This window comes from Sus scrofa, chromosome 1 (genome assembly GCF_054392235.1).
Source record: "Sus scrofa isolate SSC_HxYL_T2T_F1_AM1 chromosome 1, Sscrofa_HxYL_maternal_Yorkshire_Landrace_v2.0, whole genome shotgun sequence".
Lineage (NCBI taxonomy): Eukaryota > Metazoa > Chordata > Mammalia > Artiodactyla > Suidae > Sus > Sus scrofa.
The window spans coordinates 103,118,430-103,132,394 of NC_139383.1; positions in this window are offsets into that span (position 1 = coordinate 103,118,430).

The window sequence follows — 13,965 nt, forward strand, 5'->3', positions numbered from 1 at the left end:
ACTGGAGAAAGTGAAACCGACATGAGTATTTTCCCCACTGGTTCAGGGTGTAATCAATCTAGTGGCTTAAGTTTGGTTTCAAGTTTTCAATGATTTCTCTTTCTAAGCATCAATCCTTATTTGCTCTCTTTGTATTCCATTTTTTAAAGGTATTTATTAACACCAAATACCTTAAACAATACCAAATATCTTATTGTTTAAGATATAAGTACAGATTGCCAGGTTCTAATACATTGGTAAATTGAAGTTTGCTTTTTGAAATCTCATAGAGCCAGACCAAAAGTGATGTTTGATTTTTTTTTTTTTTGTAATTTGTGTTTTCACTTTTTTCTGCTTATGATCAAGAATAAAGGGGGAAAGCAATATTTTTCTAAAACAACCTAAGGAAAGAAATCACTGGATACAAATTATTGATTGCTTGCCCCCTAGTGGGCTTGTTACCCGATTGACAGTCCAAGATCACAAATTAATGCCGTTATAGTCTAGGAGAAATATGATATTCATTCAGTGTTGAGCAAATCCATATATTAAAGCCAAACATTGATAAATAATGTAGGCCAATAACCCCCAAAAAGGCATATTTCCATATTCCCTGGAAGGGTGACAGCATGCTACTATTTTTAATAGCTCTCTCTATTGCCATCTCATATTTGTGAATGATGTTTCAGTGGTTAAGGCTCTGATTTATTAATTAGAATGCAGTTTTCAGTGTGCTAATGTTACCCTGAGTTGAATGATAAGCACATATTTTAAATATGAAGTTTGGCAAATGCACAATATTTTAAGTTGAACTGGAATATGTAAAGGATGAAAATCTCTCAAAAGTATAGAAGATTTGGATCACTTCCCTGTCTACTGGCAGTTTAAAAACAAAATTAGCATTTGTTTTATCAAGGATGAAACAGAACCGCGTATTACTTTAAAAGCATTTTTTTTTTCTTGCATGGAGAACTTTTCTCCCCTTAAGACCTCCTCCAACCAAAACCCAGATATTTTAAAAGATGTTGCTTTTTCTATATTGTCTCTCTGCAATAAGAGCATGAAAGTATATACTCTTACATAGACAAACAACTTTTTCTTTTCTAAGATAAAACTGCTTGTTGATTCTTTTTTAACTGACGTTTTTAAATCTGGGGAAATCCTCTGTATAGGCTGAAAAGGCAACCACTTTAATTTTGTGTTTGTTTTTTTATCATAGTTACTTCAAGGCCAAAGTTCATAGCCACTTTCCACTTGTTCCCCAGTAGCAACATTAGTCTCTCAACTTGGGGACATAATACTCATATTCAGAAGTGGGGGAAAAAAAACCTATAAGATGGTAGGTTATCCTTGTTACCAGGCACAACATTTGTAATGGCATTCTTTAGTATGGAATGGATTAACTGTTCATTGGTTGTCCCTGAACTGTTTTTTTACAATGTAAAACATGATATTATCTCATGTGAATAAGGCATAAAGATGAAGATAAAATACTCTGTGATGTTTAGGTTTTGTTTGCTTCTTGTCTCAAGTTCTGACCAAAAGATAAGAAAAATAGTTTGGTCCAAAGTAGGAACTTCCTAATTCTGCAGATTTGTAATGAATGGAATTGTGAAAAAAAAAGTTGCAATTCTTCCTGTGTCTGTGATGTAGGATTGTTGAGGAACTCTCCTGTGCCCAAGCATAAGGAGAGCCTCTATGCTTCCTGGGAGCTCTTTATATATTTTTCCTGTCAGTATAGTTAAACTATCCCTTAACCCTTCACCTACATGGAGGTTAGAATGTAGACTACAAACCACCTGACATTTGATGTGGTCTACCAGGAGAACTTAAGAGTCCACTTACTAGGCCAGTCCTAATAGTAGCTCCTCCATTGCTTCTATCAGCTGAAATCAACCACCCATTGCCGCTATATTCTTGGTCTGGATCATTTAGTGAAAAGGTGTTCATATACCTGTGCCTCAATATCCTCCAAGACCATCTCAGTGCTCTTCTTAGTATGGTCATAGTTTCTGAAGGTAATCTTAGATAAGAATGAAAAATAAATGTATTTCCTGTTTTCTATATAAGGTGTCAGAGAGGTATATTATTGTTTTTTGATAATAATGGTTAATAATTTAAAGTTCCTATGCTTGAGTAAACAATTCAACAATTTGAGGAAAAACTTTACCTATATTGAGCCAAATATATTTTAGGAGGAGTGCATGGTGTTCAAAATTTTATATATGTGCATATTATATGTATAATGGCATTTCACATGCACACATACACATGTGCACACACACACACACACACACACACACACACACACACACACTCAAATATGTTTCTTGTCCATGATTCCAAGGTTCTCTGCTTTAAAAAACCTGAGGAGTGAGTGTTTATGTGTAGATCTTCACTCTTGTAATCAAACACACTGCAGGTTCTGATCTCTGGTTGTTCATTATTCTCCATTTTCCAAGGCCCAGAAACTGCTATTCCTCTAGCTACTCTTATACCTTTACAACTTATACATTCACAAAATTTGGAAAGCAACACTGCTGAAGACTTTTATTTTTGTGGAGATAGTTATGGAGAGCTTGGGTCAGAATGTTCTTTATAGTAGAGAATCAGGAAACACATAAAATTTCCCTTTAGATTTCAAGACAGGAAAGACAGCCAGAAGAGAGGGAAATGTGAGTGGTTACCATGCAGGACCAAGTTATTTATGCATTCTTACTGCCTCCTTTTATAAGTGGTAGTTCTCTGGATGTGGCAGGGAGCTCATTTGTGTATATGCTACCAACCTTGGAGGCTATAATAATAAAGATGTGCTTTGAAGGCTATATTATTATCTGTATTGTTTTATTTTACTTTAATTCCAGCTTACTTAAAGAGCTCCATCATATCCCCTCTTTCCTAGGGTGTTGTCTCTCTATTTTCTTTTTTTTGCCCTGCCCTTTTATAACTGCTAACTAAACCTTCTCTATTGCTCATGATCTGATAAAAATTTAATCAGACAAGACTCACCTGATAACTAGAGTCACTAAATTTAAGATATAATGAAATGATATTTTATTTAAATCTTGTGTTAAGCCTGCTAACAATGTCATATAGACTGTTCAATGTGTACTGGTCCCAATTCTAGAACAAAATTGTAAGGAATATCAACATACCATACTATTTTTCTTTCTTCCTCAACACAACTCAATACCAGGCTTATGATAGTCTATCTGCATTGAACCAAAATAAACCTAGATGTTCACAGGACATAGGATTTGTAATTAGGATAAGTGACATCAAAGACTGACATTAACATGAGTTTTTAATAATATAAAAATTTTATATACACAAATAACTAAATTAGATGCAATGAGTGTTACATATAAAATAGTTATCAATGAGTTACCAAACACAAATGAATGCTAAAATATATGGCATAGATGTTCAGAGCTCTAGATTCAGCAAAAACTAAGGCTAAAGAAGCTTACTCACTGAAGGAAGACGTTTAAATCTTAAGACCTGGAAGATGTCTGTTTTGGGTTGATACATCAATGAGAAACACTTTTAAGGACAAATTTTTGCCTTATAAAGAGATTCTCAAAAGCCACTGTATCCAACCTTTCAAGTAAGGCACTGCTTTGTGTTGTGTTAGAAGTCTTAAGATATTAACCAGAGGATGGTACTGAATAGAAGTTTCTGGCAGAACAGCTTCTGTCCACATTTTTTTTCCACTTAGTGATCTCACTTCACAGAGAAGGAAGACGCAGTAATAGCTGTATGCTTGGACAATCAACTAGGTATTTGAGATAGTCTGATTCTTGATTACTTATATTTGCAAAGTACTATATGCGATTAAAAAGAGAAATGTCTGATGAATGCTTTGTATCTGGTGAAAAAGATAAATAAATGACATCACATATCCTCCAAGGATTTCAAGTGAGTAGTAGAGACCTAAAGGGAAACCACTAATTCAAGCAACACACAAACACAAATACATATGCATCTATCATCTATCTATCTATCTATCTATCTATCTATCTATCTATCTATCTATCTATAGGTATATATAGATATAAAAGAAAGCATGGGCAGATATGAGTAGAAGAGTTAACTCTCCTTTAGACAGAGAAGGGGTCACATGGGAGTTGAAGGTGTCACATGGGACCTAAGCTTTGGGTAATGAAGAGGAATTAGTAAGATAGACATTTAGGCATTTGTTCATTTGACAAAATTTTATTGAGCACATGCTATGTGCCAAAAAACTGTCTTTTTATAAAGGATATAATAGTATAAATAAAACAATAGTATGAATAGTATCATTGGCCACATAAAATATGCAGTCATGTGGGAAGGAAACAGGCAGCAAACGTGTATATTTTATGTCAGGTATAATGGAGAGACCTCTCTGATAAGACCCCTTTAGAGCAGACAGTGGGAGTGAGGCAATGTCTTGTCTGGAGGAAAAATCAGCTAAGCAGAGGAACAGCAGTATGAAGACCACAAGTTAAACCTATTACTCCTTCTCAAGGAACAGACAGTGAGCAGGGGATGGTGATTATAAATGGGTTCAGAACGGTAGCTAGGAGGAAGTTTGTGTAGAATGTTTAAGATCTTTGAAAGAACATTGGCTCTACAGAGAGATAATTGGGAAGTTTTAAGACTTAGGCAGAGGAAAAACTGCTATAACAATTTAAATTAGTGTTTCTTATTGTAATTCTAAGTTGAGACTGTAGCAAAAGTAATGGTAGAAATGAGGAATTCGGTTAGGTAAGGAAAGAGCATGGTATTTCTAGGAAACACAAGTAGGTGACTATTTCTAGAAACTAAATTTTGGGAAGACACTAGGCAATGAGGAAAGAAGAAGAGCCATTGAAAAGCTTAGGAGTTCCTGTCATGGAGCAGTGGAAATGAATCTGATTAGGAACCATGAGGTTGTGGGTTCAAACCGTGGCCTTGCTCAATGGGTTAAGGATCTGGTGTTACCATGAGCTGTGGTATAGGTCACAGACATGCCTCAGATCTGGCATTGCTGTGGCTGTGGCATAGGCCATCAGCTGTAGCTCCAATGAGACCCCCTAGCTTGGGAATCTCCATATGCCACACTGTAGATGTGGCCCAAAAAAAAAAAAAAAAAAAAAAAAAAAAAGACAAAAAATAAGACAAAAAAAAAAAAAAAAGGAAAATCTTTATTTCAAGAGAGGGATCAAGATGGAGGAGGAGTAAGACATGGTTCTCACCTTCTCCCAAAAACACAGAAAAAAACTGTAGGAATTTGACAGAACACTGTAAATGAACTATAATGGAAAAATAAAAATCATTTAAAAAGTCTACATATAGAACAATTCAAACAGAACATTTATTGAATGCTTGCCCAAAGGGCAAGAAACCATCCACATAACTGGGTAGAACAAAAGGGAAAAAGAGAGAGAGAGAGAGACAAGGAATCAGAAAGGGACTAGAACTCCTGAGATGGAGTTGTGAAAGATGAAAGGAACCCACAACATGGGAAGCCACCTAACTGACAGGAAAATGAGTCAAGATGGAGGGAACTCAAAGTCTCAGAGGAAAGTGCACAGGCTGGTCTGAGGAAGGCAAAGAAGAGTGAGAACTGCACAGACCATTGGTCCCACCACCCCAAAAAATACAGCCTGAGATGTTCAGGTGAAAGCTGGGCACTGAGACTCAGGCTCCAGAGGTCAGTTACAGGGAGAGGATTAGAGTTGGCTGCATGGAGTCAGCCTGAGGGGCTGGGGAACCAAGTGCCACAGCTGAGGGAAACTGGGAGGAGGACTGGGCCTGCCTGCAAGAGAAGCAAGGTGTCATTTTAGGGGAGGATGAGAGGAGGAATGGCAGGCAGCCAAAGGAATAGATTTTCTGGTGCATGTGAAGACTCTCAGAGGGCAGGGTACCTCTGTCCAAAGACACAGGTGGTAAGGCACCAGGTGTGTTGGATACAGGCAATGGGATAGCACTTGTGAGGGCTTTGGAAAGCAGGCTCCTCTAGTGAGGGCAAAAGGCAGTGGGTGGATAGGCACAACACTGTACATCTCGCCTGGTCTACAGGTAGCATGGGAAAACTACAGCAGTCATTGCAGTGCAAGGGATGGGCACATCCTGACACCACTAGGAGTCAATAAATGGACACCACCAACAGCCCCAATCATGACAGAGGTCAGCATTCAGGAGAGAAAAGCAACTGAGCACCATCTGTTGCTGATCTCACTCCACTTGGGAAAAAAATGCCCTGCTGCCTGCCAATGCCAAATGCCCTGGATAATGCATACAGAATATTGTCATTTCCAAATGACATGCAATTAGGAGCAGCCAGTACCACCTTCTAGTGGTCTTTGCCATTGTCAAGCCTCAGTAACCAAGCACTGGCTACTAGCCTTTCACATTGCTTCCATCTCCCTGGAATCATGCACAGTACAATAAAAATAAATAGCCCAAGCCCTTGCAAAATACCCAAGAGCACTCATAAATATAAATGGCCCTACAAGTCTACAGTAGTTATTTTCCCTAAACTCACAAAATAAGAAAAATATAAGCAAAATGAAGAAGCTCAGGAAACATTCCCAGTTACACAAACAGGAGAATTCACCTGAAGGAGCAAATAATGAAACAGACCTCAGCTGTCTAACAGGCAATGAGTTCAAAAAGGAGATAGTGAAAATACTGAAGGAACTAAGAGCAAATATGAAGGAATTCAGAGTGGACATGAACAGCAATGACAATTACTTTAGAAAGGAACCGGAAACTATAAGTAGGAGACAAGAAAAATTAGGAAATGTATTGGAAGAGATTTAGGCTGAGTTAAGGGCACTGAAGATTAGAATGAATAATTCAGGGGAACAAATTAATGACTTGGAAGACAGAATAATCATCCAATCGGGACAACAGACAGAAAACCAAATGAAAAAAAAAAAATGAAAGCAATATAAGAGATCTATGGGATAGTACAAAGAAGGCCAATATACACACAACAGGGATTCCAGAAGGAGAAGAAAAATAAAAGGGAGTTGAAAATATATTTGAAGAAATTATGCCCCAAATCTTTCCAAATCTAAAGGAAACAGATAACAGGATACAGGAAGAACAGAGGGCCACAAACAAGTTGAACCCAGACAGGCCCACACCAAGACATATTATATAGTAAAAATGGCAAAAGTTAAAGATAAGGAGAGGATTCTAAAGACAGCAAGATAAAAACAAAGACTTAATTATAAGCGAACCCACATAAGGCTATCAGCTGATTTCTCTACAGAAATACTACAGGCCAGGAGAGAGAGGCAGGATATATTCAAAGTACTAAAAGGGAAGAATTTTCATACTAAATACAGTACCCAGCAAGAATATAATTTAAAATAGGATAAATAAAGAATTTATCCAAAAAACAAAAGCTAAAAGAGTACAGAAATACTAAAGGCATTCTAAAAGATATACTGAAATGGTCCCTCTAATTAAAAAAGAAGTAAGAAGAAATAGGATGCAGGAAATGACAGCTGGAAAGCAATCAGTTAAATGAGCCAGTATACAGACCTAAAAAACAGAAAAAAAAACCAAGAAACACAAAAACTATTGACTAATGTAAAAGCAAAGATAAATACAACAAAAAAACAAAAAGATAAACATGAAGTTGTTTAAAAAGGACATCAAAATCATAAAAAGTGGGGAAGGAAAGTAAGAAAATCTAGACTCTCTGTTTATTTATTTATTTATTTATTTATTTATTTTTAGAATATGTTTGAGCCTATATGATTATCAGGTTAAAGCAAGCAGACATACGAAGGGATTAATATACTTGAAAAATATGGCAACCACAAGTCAAAACCAAATAACACATTCACAAAAACTAAAAAGGAGAGGACAAAAGCATAAAATAAAAGGAAATAATCCAACCAAAAAAAAATGATAAGAAAGTAAGGAACAAAGGAGAAACAGAATCTACTGGAAAACAAGGTTTAAAATGGAAATAAATGCACATTTATCAATGATTACCTTAAATGTCAATAGACTGAATGCCCCAATCAGAAGACATAGAGTGCCCTCCACCTCTCTTATTCGTTCTTCTGCCTCCTGTATTCTGCTTCTAATGAATTTTATTTCAGTTATTGTGTTTTTCATCTCTTCCAAAGGAGGCAAGATTATACAATGGAGAAAAGACAGCCTGTTCAATAAGTGGTGCTGAGAAAAATGTACAGCTACATGTAAAAGAATGAAATTAGAACACTTCCTAACACCTCACACAAAAATAAACTCAAAGTAGATTAAAGACCTAGATATAAGACCAGATACTATAAAACTCTTAGAGGAAAACATAGGCCACTCTCTGACGTAAATGACAGCAACATCTTCTCAGACCCAACTCTTAGAGTAATGACAGCAAAAACGAAAACAAATAAATGGAGCTTAATTAAACTTAAAAGTTTCTGCACAGCAAAGGAAACCCTAAACAAAACAAAAAGACAACCCACAGAATGGGAGAAAATCTTTGCAAGTGAATTGACTGACAAGGGATTAATCTCCAAAATTTATAAACACCTTCTGCAGCTCCATACCAAAAAAAAAAAAAAAAAGTCAAAATGGGCAGAAGGTCTAAACAGATGGTTCTCCAAAGAAGACATACAAATGGCCAAAAAACACATGAAAAGATGTTCAACATCACTCATTATTAGAGAAATGCAACTCAAAACCACTATGAGGTACCACCTTACACTGGCCAGAATGGCCATCATCAAAAAGTCTACAAACAATAAGTGCTGGAGAGGGTGTGGAGAAAAAGGAACCCTAGTACATGGTTGGTGAGAATGTAAATTGGTGCAACTCACTGTGGAAAATAGTATGGAGATTCCTCAGAGAACTAAAAATAGAATTACCATTTGATCCAGCAATCCCACTCCTGGGCATCTATCCAGAGAAAACCATGACTCGAAAAGACACATGTACTCCAATGTTCTTTGCAGCACTATTTGTAATATCCAAGGCATGGAAATAATCTAAATGTCCATCAACAGAGAAGTGGATAAAGAAGAGGTGGTACATATACACAATGGAATATTACTCAACCATTAAAAGGAATGAAATACTGGCATTTTCAGCAACATGGATGGACCTAGAAATTATCATGCTAAGTGGAGTCATTCAGACAATGAGACATCAACATCAAATGCTATCCCTTACATGTGGAATCTGAAAAAAAGGGCACAATGAACTTCTTTGCAGAACAGATACTGACTCACAGACATTGAAAAACTTAATGGTTTCCAAAGGAGACAGTTTGGGAGGTGGGGGGATGTGCTGGTGTTGCGGGATGGAAATTCCATAAATTAAATTGTGATGATCACTATAAATGTAATAAAATCATTGAGTAATAAAAAGGATATTACACTCATCAATATATATGTCCCTAATATAGGAACATCCAAATACAAATAATAAAATCTAACAGACGTAAAAGGTTAAATTTATAGGAATAAAAAAATACTAGGATGGAGTTCCTGTCGTGGCGCAGTGGTTAACGAATCCGACTGGGAACCATGAGGTTGCGGGTTCAGTCCCTGCCCTTCCTCAGTGGGTTAACGATCCGGCGTTGCAGTGAGCTGTGGTGTAGGTTGCAGACGCGGCAAAATACATCCATAGAGACCAATGGATCTGAATAGAGATCCCAGAAATAAACCCAGACACCTATGGTCAATTAACTTGCAACAAAGTAGACAAGTCTCTAAAATGGAAAAAGACAGTCTCTTTAGCAACTAGTGCTGGCAAAACTGGACAGTTGCAGGTAAATCAATGAAACTAGAACACACCTTCATAACATGCACAAAAATAAACTCAAAATGTTTTAAAGTCTTAAACATAATACAAGAAACCATAAAAATCCTAAATGAGAACATAGGCAAAAAATTCCCTGACATGAACAGTTCAAATGTTTTCTTAGGTCAGTCTCCCTAGGCAATAGATATAAAAGCAAAAATAAACTAGTGGGGCCTAATCAAACTTACAAGCCTCTGCACAGAAAAGGAAACCATAAAAAAAACAACCTACAGAATGGGAGAAAATATTTTCAAATGATGCAACTGACAAAGGCCTAATCTCTAAAATATAAAAACAATGCATACAACTCAACAGAAAATAAAATAAAATAAAAGCGATTGAAAAATGAAAAGTTTCTTTACAAGAACATAAAGAACTGGGAAATCTAATTATTTAGTTCATTACTTATACTACTACATACATGTAGCCAGCTGAATATTATAAGATAAACATACATGTAGCCAGCTGAATATTATAAAAAGAATCAACATGGCAGTATCTGCTATCCAAAAAATATTGTAATGTTTAAGATATCACGTTTTTACACTTAAAAAAGTATTTTAGTTGATTTACAATGTTTTGTCAATTTCTGTTGTATAGTAAATGACCCAGTTATACCTATGTATATATCCTTTTTTCAAATTATCCTCCACCATGTTGCATCACAAGTGAGTAGACATAGTTCCCTGTGGTATAGAGAAGGATCTGATTGCTTATCCCTTCCAAATACAATAGTTTGCATCTAATAACCTCAAACTCCCAGTCCATCCCACTGACCCCATCCCCCTTTCCAAACACAGGTCTGTTCTCCATGTCCATGAGTTTGTTTCTCTTGTGTAGATAGGTTCATTTGTGCTATATATTAGGTTTCATATGTCAGTGATATCATATGGTATTTATATTTCACTTTCTGACTTACTTCACTTAGTATGAGAGTCTCTGCGTCCATCCATGTTGCTACAAATAGCATTATTTTGTTCTTTTTTAATGGCTGAGTAATGTTCCTTTGTGTATATGTGCCACATCTTCTGGACATTTTGGTTTTTTCCATGTCTTGGCTTCTACGATAGTGCTGCAATGAACATAGAGGTGCATGTATCTTTTTGAATGAAAGTTTTGTCCAGATATACAACCAGGAGTGTTACTGATTGATCATATCGCAGTTCTATATTTAGTTTTCTGAGTTATCACCATGCCATTTTCCATAGTAGTTGTACCAATTTACATTCCCACCAACAGCATTGGAGGGGGTCTCTCTTATCCACACTTTCTCCAATGTTTGTTATTTGTAGACTTACTAATCATGGCCATTATGTCTGGCGTGAGGTGGTACCTCATTGTAGTTTTGATTTGCATTTCTCTGATAATTAGTGATGTTGGGCATTTTTTCATGTACCCGTCGGCCATTCATATATCTTCTTTGGAGAACTCTCTATTCAGGTCTTTTCCCCATTTTGCCAATAAAGCCCTTTGGGACTCAAGCTTTTCTTTTTGAAAGTTTCAAACTATGAATTTAATTCCTTTTTTGATATAAGGTTATTGAGGTTATATATTTCATCTTTTGTGAACATTGGTTATTTGGACAAATATGTCCACGGTAGGTTAATTTGTAATAGTACCAAACTAGAAACAACTCAAATATCCATCAGTAGTACAATGGATATATAAATTGTGTTATAGTCATATGATAGGGTACTATATGATAGTAAGAAAAAATGGGGTCAGCACGCTGGATCCATTCATTCTACATCTATGGGTTCTGCATCCAAAAATATGGAGGTCCAACTCTATGCCATTTTTATATAAGGGGTCTTAATATTCAACGGATTTTGGTATCATGGGTTGGTGCTGGATTTAATTCTTCACTGATACTCAGGAACAATTTTATGCTATTGCCATAGAAGCAACATGTTTGAATGTCCAAAATATAATATTGAATAAATTCCATAAGATAGAGACAGAAGAATACATTTGCATTATTGTATTTAAGTTCAAAATCAGGAAATATTAATTTATGTTGTTAAATGTCATGATATAAATTCTCTGTGGAAGGTCAGGAACAATAAGGGGGCATGAGGAATGTATCTGGAGTCTAGCAGTATGTATTTTATCTGATTTCTAGTTAGAGAAATTGTTCTAATTTGGAAAACCCATTGAGTTGTACACTTTGGGAACCTTCCTCTATATATGTTATATTTTAATAAAGGTAAAATATATATTTTTAAAAGTTGTTTCTGTTTATATGAGTTACCCCTAAGACTCAAAGAATTGCTGAATAAAAGTTGTGAGTATGATTGTGAAAATCGTAAGTATTAGTGTTAATTATGAGTGTAAACTCATTGTACATACTGAATGGGATGTCCTGCGAATATCATTTACATAATGTTCATAAGAAGAATTTTTAAATATTTAATCCATTTATTTATTATTTATAATACATCTTTCTCCCTGTATGTGTATATATTTTCCCCGTTATATCAAATGCTTGGAAATTTGGAGCCATATCATAATAGCATTTATTGATATACTAATCTAAATTGACTTTCAAATTATTTTGAATTAGTAATTGAAACAAATTTCGGATTATCATGTTTTTAGAGAACCTAGGGAGGCTTATAATATTCACCACTCCTTTCTTAACTATGTGACTCTATTCATAAATTCGTGGTTATACCGTGATTTTCACTTATTTCCCTTTATCCTTGTCCTAGGTTTTTGTTTTACAGAATCCATAGACTTGCTCCACCCACAATTTTGGGTTATGGATGTTTGGTCCCAACTCTAGTTCCCTGATACCAATTCTAACCTCCATTATTATTTTAGGAACTTCAATCACATTTTTGTAATTACAACTACAAAAATTTACTCTAAGATTTAACTCATTTGCTCTGGAAACCTGAATGCATCTAAAGTTACTAAATAACTTCTTACACTTTCCTTAACACTTAAGTTAGTAATAAATTATTTATTCCACCTTATCCAATTACAAGAACCTCTTTGGGAATTAAGAGCACAAAAACAGTTAAAGTAGAATGGTGCTGCCTACTCTGATATTAACATGACACCATCTGTTTTCAAGGGTAGATTTTTTATGTGATCTTATTCTATTTAGAAATTTGAGTGTTGTTTTTAATTACCTTTGGCATTTTCTACAAGCCAAAATTCATTCAAGTTTTATCCTTATGACAATTTACCATTATTTTATAATATCCTTTTGTGTCTTTTGTATATGTTGCCTCTTTTATTTCTAACATATCTATAGGTGATCATAAAATTTGATAGGAAATATTGTTTATAGAAAGGGAAAACTTTCTCAAGAGCAAAAGTTATAGTTATGAGACTTGACTTTGTCCCTCAATGACCTTGACTCAATCCCTTAACTTACATAAGAATCTATCAGTTTATTTGTAAACAGCCAAAAAAATAAAAAATACATACCTCAGGATAATTTCATGAACAAATTCACATGTAACCTAAACATTTATACACTATATATACTAATACAATATATAATGCAATGCACATAATATAATAATGTCTGCTTATATAGTTAATAAGAATTTTTATACATTTAATTTTAATTTAGTAATTAATATAAATATTGTTACCTATTTTTCCCCTTTCACACTCCTATATTGGTATTCTTTTATTTTCTCTTTTATAGACCATGCATTCTGAAATATTTTGAAAAAATCTTTGACTACACCCAAACTTTGCTATTACTATAAACTCTGAGATGACATGGTGACTTTCTCCCCGAGTGTTTGTCACTTCTGCTGCACCAGCCATTTCTTCCTCATTAGTCAAAATAATTTTATAGCAACATTTCTTCGCATCATCTCATTAGCCTCCTGAGAGCTGAAAGTGTCAGGAAGGCAAATTCAGAATTTATCAATGGTTTTTATTTTAGCAGAGATTCTACCATCAGTCATCTGGATAAGTGAATCCCCTACTGCCCTCACTTCTGCAGTCTGGGCATAGATGTAAGTCTCCTTACATCTTTTGCAGCTGATGACAGTACTGTGTTAGTGGCCTAGAATTTACTCCCACCAATGTAGTTATTTATATTCTCTTCTTTTATACTATCCAAATCCTCTCCTCTAAGAAAAAGTCCCAGTTGTTGAATTTTTGCATACTCGCTTTTCTTAATTATCCCTATTTCTGTTAAGCTTGTTTCTTTTCAATGTTTTG